Genomic DNA, 6,008 nt, shown 5'->3' on the forward strand with positions numbered 1-6,008 from the left:
TCAAGAGGTTTATAATCTTAATAAAAAGGACAAATTTGTCACCAATTCCAATGAAGCATAATTGGGGCAGTGCAATACACGGAGCTTACCCCTTCTATCCTAATATAGAGTGTTCCTATTTTGTCCAATCTGGTATGTTCTTTTGGGGGAATTTGGGGCAAACTCACATTTTTTTCCCATGTAATTAAATGGTGATAGGATTCTTAACACTCCCTACCTGCTAAGACAAAATAGAAACATCCTATTTCCCAAGAAATGGGAGAAATCTGTACACATAGAACAGATAAAAAAGAATCATCAAACTGCATATCGTGGTGATCATTCTTGAATGAAAACACAAAGGGAAGGTAGGAAATTGTCAAGATTCCAGCTAAGTGCGGGCCTCTGAGTCAAGTGCAATGTACTTACACGGAGAACCCGGGATAAGCCAGAGAAATGGTCTCGGTTGGTGGAAGCAGAAAGGTGCTTATTGGGCAGATGCTCAAGCCCTTGCAGGTTCCATTCAGTCTGGGGAGTCACGCTTGGCCCAGGGTGGGGAGGACTAGTCCCAGGACTGCAGCCAGCTCCTTTGGTGCTTTAAAGCTGCATCCTGCAGCATCCTTCCTGCTTGGCTTCCGTTGCTCAGCACAGCAAGAGCCAGCTCTCACCACTATGCCAGAAGAATCGGTGTCCTGGGTCTGGGCTCTCGTTTTGAGGGGGAATGAAGCAGCAGCTGGTTCTGGGACTCCCACTCCACCAAAATTACCCAGGGAGGACTTTCTCCCCCACGGGAAGGGTACGCTGAAACGCAGAAGGGGGAAAACTGCACTCGAATGTAGAGGTGTGAGGCCATGACCCTGCCTTACCTCTAAGAAGGGTTCCGGGAAGAAAAGCAGCAGCCTGTGGGGTCCACCATTGTTGGTGTGTAAGAAGGACCACCGAACAGATAGTTCTCACATTCCGTTAGGTCCCAAGTGGGTAACTAAAATCGGGGAAATTATGTGGGGGAAGAAGTGGCTACTCCATTTAGCCTCTGCCTGCAGGGACCTAGGCTTCAGTCTGTCACCCAGCTGCCCTCAGCTCTTCAGTGTTCTCCCTTCTCTCAGAGATAGTTCAATAGTTCAGGTGACTGCCTGACAATGGCCACATCCAGTTCAGTTTCCAGTACCACAAGTGGCTGGAGCGATAGCACATCGGTAGGGCATTTGCCTTTCACGCGGCCGACCTGTGTTCGATTCCTCCGCCCCTCTCGGAGAGCCCGGCAAGCTATCAAGAGTATCGAGCCCGTGCGGCAGAGCCTGGCAAGCTACCTGTGGCGTATTGGATATGCCAAAAACAGTAACGATAAGTCTCAATGAGAGACGTTACTGGTGCCCGCTCGAACAAATCGATGAGCAATGGGATGACAGTGACGTGGTAGCCTGAGCATGCAGCACAGAGCAAGCCCTGAGCACAGTGATTCGGTCCCACCCTTGCCCACCAAGTGTAACTTTACTCAGAGAACAGGGAAAGACAAGGATTGCCCCTTCGGCTCAAGATCCACTGACCCCTCCTAATGGGAAGGAACCAGGCCTTGGGGGTGGGCACTTGCCTTGCCTGCAGCCGACCCCAGTTCAATCCCCAGCACCACATGGTCCTAGCACGGCCATGCATCGCTCCAGAGTACAAGGGAAGAGAAGCCACCAGGGCACCAACTCCACTCTACCCTACACCTCCCCCACCCCACCCCACCCCAAAAATGAAAACAACAATGAAGGTAGAAAAAGCACATGGAAGAGAGTTTGGCATGCACCTTGCTGGACACTAGCAGCCCCAGGCCCCCCAGTTTCCTGAACCTTCTTTTCCTAAAAATGGACTTAAAGTCACACATTCGTCCTGATCTTTAAGTAGTCATTCCTAGTAGAGCACTGTGTTGGGAGCATTTTGAAGTCAAATCCAGGCTAAGAAATAGGAGCCTGGCAAGGGCCAGGTTGGAGGCAATATACTCTTTTCTCACTTGAACCCTTTTTGAAAAAAAAAAAAACTCTGCCTGTTCTACTTCTGAGGAGGGAAAAGTTGCCAGATTTTCCACCTGTACTCAAGAGTAGCACAGGCTTGAGGCTGGAACTGGAATTCACTTTCCTGTTTACTCAAGGCAGGCTTCCCCCCCCCCCCCCCCCCCCCCCCCCGCCCTGCATACCTGCTTGTCGAGACTTTGTAAGAAGCAAATGAGAGAACACACTCAAAACTACCCGCAGATTCTAAAAGTGCCCTGTAGTCAGGATACATTCTAATTACTGTAACTTACTGCCACCAAATCTCTTTCCAACTTCAAGAGGTTTTAGATGCTTTTGAGATGCTATAAGCAAATGTCTACATACTTGCAAACAAAAAATCTCACAATCGCCTCAACACTATGGCTCTTTAAAGCCCAATAGTGTCATTGCGGAGAATCTCAAGGGTATGCGGAAGGCTACAGTTACTGTCCTTGGTGTCAGCTGCAAAGGGTAAGGCCAATGGATATGTTCAAATGTCATTGAGTAATCAGTTATGACTTTATCTCCCATGACAGACTTTTCAAAAGGATATTCTTGTTATCAACTCATGCCCTCATTTTGTTTATGTCTGAACAGGAAGCCTTACCTTTTCATCTCTAAGCTATTGTTGGCTTCTTTCAGGTTGAAGGGAAAGGGACATTAGAGACTCATGGCAAGATGAATGAACATGGGAAACCCGGGAATCTGTCCTAACAGCTACACTTGCAAACTTGGTGGAGAATATGAATTTTCTGTCCTTAAAACTCACCATCCTCAGAGCCGGAGCAATAGTACAGCGGGTAGGGCATTTGCCTTGCACGCGGCCGAGCAGGGTTCGATTCCCAGCATCCCTTATGGTCCCCTGAGCAACACCAGGAGTGATTCCTGAGTGCAGAGCCAGGAGTAACCCCAGAGCATCGCTGGGTGTGACCCAAAAAGCTCAAAAAAAACCCCACCATCCTCAGTGTAGGATAACATAGGGTTTGTCTTTTCAGCCTTGCTGCAGGGAACTTAGGTTTACTAGCTTACACCCATCACAGTGCTCCCGAGACACTCCCATTCCTTTGTTTATCTGTAAACTTTTTTTTCTTTGTTTTGGTTTTTGGGTCACACCTGGCAATGCACAGAGGTTACTCCTGGCTCTTCACTCAGGAATTACCCCTGGCGGTGCTCAGGGGACCATATGGGATGCTGGGATTAGAACCTGGGTCGGCCAGGGGCAAGGCAAACACCCTACCCGCTGTGCTATCACTCCAGCCCCTATCTGTAAACTCTTTTCTGCACCCTCCTTCCCAACCAGTTAATCACCTTTTTCCTAATCAGACTCTGTTATCTCGTAAGATCAGATCCTTCTAAGGACTCTGAACTTGTAAGTTAGCGTTTTTTGCGTAGTTTACCTTAGAACAATGTCCTTTCTGTATGGACACAGGAAGACAGTTAATATTATGCTTTGTAACTTGGGAGTTGATTGACTCTGAATAATATTTACTCCTGGGCATCTGCTTTCTCAACTCAGTTGCCCTTAGTTCCTAGCACCCCAAGAGCGGGGTCCCGATGAGGGACTGAAAGGGACTGAAAGGATCTAGGGCAAGCTATGAGCTACCCTGGCATCGAAATGGGCCAGGCCAAAGTGCCACAATAAGTTGAGAGCATGATCATGGGCAAATGCTGTCATGATCCAAAGGTAATGACGAGATTAGGACCCTGTTGGGGTTAGGAAGATTAACCTGGCCTGAAGACTGTGGTCTGGAATGTATAGTGAGACGTCAGGAAGAACCAAACTTTAAGCTTATATCTCTTACTGTGCTCATACAGAATGACATTGCTAGAAATATTAGAAGTATATTTACTACAACTATTTAAGTGGATTACTATTGAGGAAAGAAGAAATGACACACCCTTGTTTGGACCTCACCCTTGAGGAGATCTCCTAGTAATCTTAGATGAGATTTTGTCCTTGAGGAGTGATTTTACCTCTCTTTGTTGATGTGTTAATACTCCAACCCACCTTTGTGTTACCACCCTATGTGATTGTTATATAAACTAAGACTATTGGAGAAGTAGGGGGGAACACACAGAAGCACCGGAGAAGACACAGAAGCAGGGGGAAGACACAAAAGCAGAGCACAAGGTGAAAGAAGTGAGAATGGGAGAGAGAGAAGCAGAGGGGAACAGAGATTGGAATAAACTGCAGTTGATACGGACCAGCCTGGCACTTGTTCCTTCCTTCGCCTGCCTATCTCCATTAGGCTCGCCTGGGCCGGGGAAGCAGCGTGAGACTACCGAACAGGGGCGTCGGGAAAGATAGAGCCCCGCTGGCCTCTTTTGTGAACACACACTCGGGAGGGAAGGGACACTCTGGTGGAGGGTGTGGCAATGGAATGTTGTGCCATTCAATTCTACAACAGTATTGTAAATCACAGTGCTTAAAATAAAGAAGCACCTTCATCATCATCATCATCACCATCACCATCATCATTATCATCACCATCACCATCATCATCATCACCATCATAATCGTCACCACCATCATTTCCACACAGCACTTGCATTACAAGAGGCCCAAGTTCAATCCCTGGCTCATGGTCCCTCAAGAAACTGTAGGTGTGCCCCTACAAAACCTGGGGTTATAGGCCACGAGTAGAGCATTTGCCTGCAGAGCACTTGTATTATGGTAGAAACACAACTGACCACTGTAGAAATAATCTTGTATAACAACACAGCATGCCATGGATCACCCAGCAGTGAGACGTAGGCTAAGGAAGTGGTCGAAGATGTAAAGTTATGGGGCATATTTGAATCCGAGCACACTGGCCCTGTATGGAGTACTCTCAAAGACTTGCTTTAGGGGTTGCCTTGGGTCATAAATTAAACGTTTGGGGCTGGAGCGATAGCATAGCGGGTAGGGCGTTTGCCTTGCACGCGGCCAACCCGGGTTCGAATCCCAGCATCCCATATGGTCCCCTGAGCACCGCCAGGAGTAATTCCTGAGTGCAAAGTCAGGAATAACCCCTGTGCATTGCCGGGTGTGACCCAAAAAGCAAAAATAAATAAATTAATTAATTAATAAAAAATAAATTAATTAAACGTTTATCCCCCAGTGGTCTAGTGCGTACTTTTCTGCTCTGTCTTTTGTGGTTGCCCTTTCTTTGGGTGGGAAAATAGCACTGTAGCACTGTCAGCCTGTTCATCGATTTGCTCGAGCGGGCACCAGTAATGTCTCCCTTGTGAGACTTGTTGTTACTGTTTTTGGCATATCGAATCAATACCTACATAAAAACTTCCATTTGAACCATTTCGTGACTAGCCTTAGGCTGCTCAGATTGTTGCAAAACCATCACTACCAACCAGCTCGCGAATGTCCAAGGACACTCTTTCAACAACCCGTTAGCTAATAACCTACTTTAATTCTTTTGGCTTTTTGGGTCACACCAAGCGATGCTCAGGATTCCTCCTGGCTCTGCACTCAGGAATTACTCCTGGCGGTGCTGGAGGGTAGGGGGACCATATGGGATGCCGGGGATTGAACCCAAGATGGGAGATGGCTGTAAGCGAGGCAAACGCCCCAACCCGCTGTCCTATCACTCTTGCCCTAACCTTTCAAGGCACCCTCTGCCCCTCTCTTCCCAACGGAAATTTTTCTTTACTTATTTGTATGAATTCACTTTTATTTGTAAAAAAAAAAAATACTTTGGCATACTGGCCAAGCCCAGCACCCTCCACATCTATGAGCTCCACGGGTCCGGGACAGCCGCACCCCTCTGCACCCTTGCAACAGGTCCTGCGGATGGGCGCGAGGAACTGGCGGGCGAGACTTCCGAGCGCCACTAGGGGGCGCGCTCTCCCGGCTCCGCCTCGCTCACATCCGGGGGCCAGCCGGGGCGTGGGGCCCGGGGGCGGGCGGAACCTTTGTGTCGTGCCTTCGACCCACCTGCGCCGCGGGGACCTTTTAAGCCTCCGCGCAGCGCACTCGCCGACTTGCCGCGCTTTGCTCGGCGCCGCGAAGGCGGGTGT

Source organism: Sorex araneus, chromosome 10 (genome assembly GCF_027595985.1).
Source record: "Sorex araneus isolate mSorAra2 chromosome 10, mSorAra2.pri, whole genome shotgun sequence".
Lineage (NCBI taxonomy): Eukaryota > Metazoa > Chordata > Mammalia > Eulipotyphla > Soricidae > Sorex > Sorex araneus.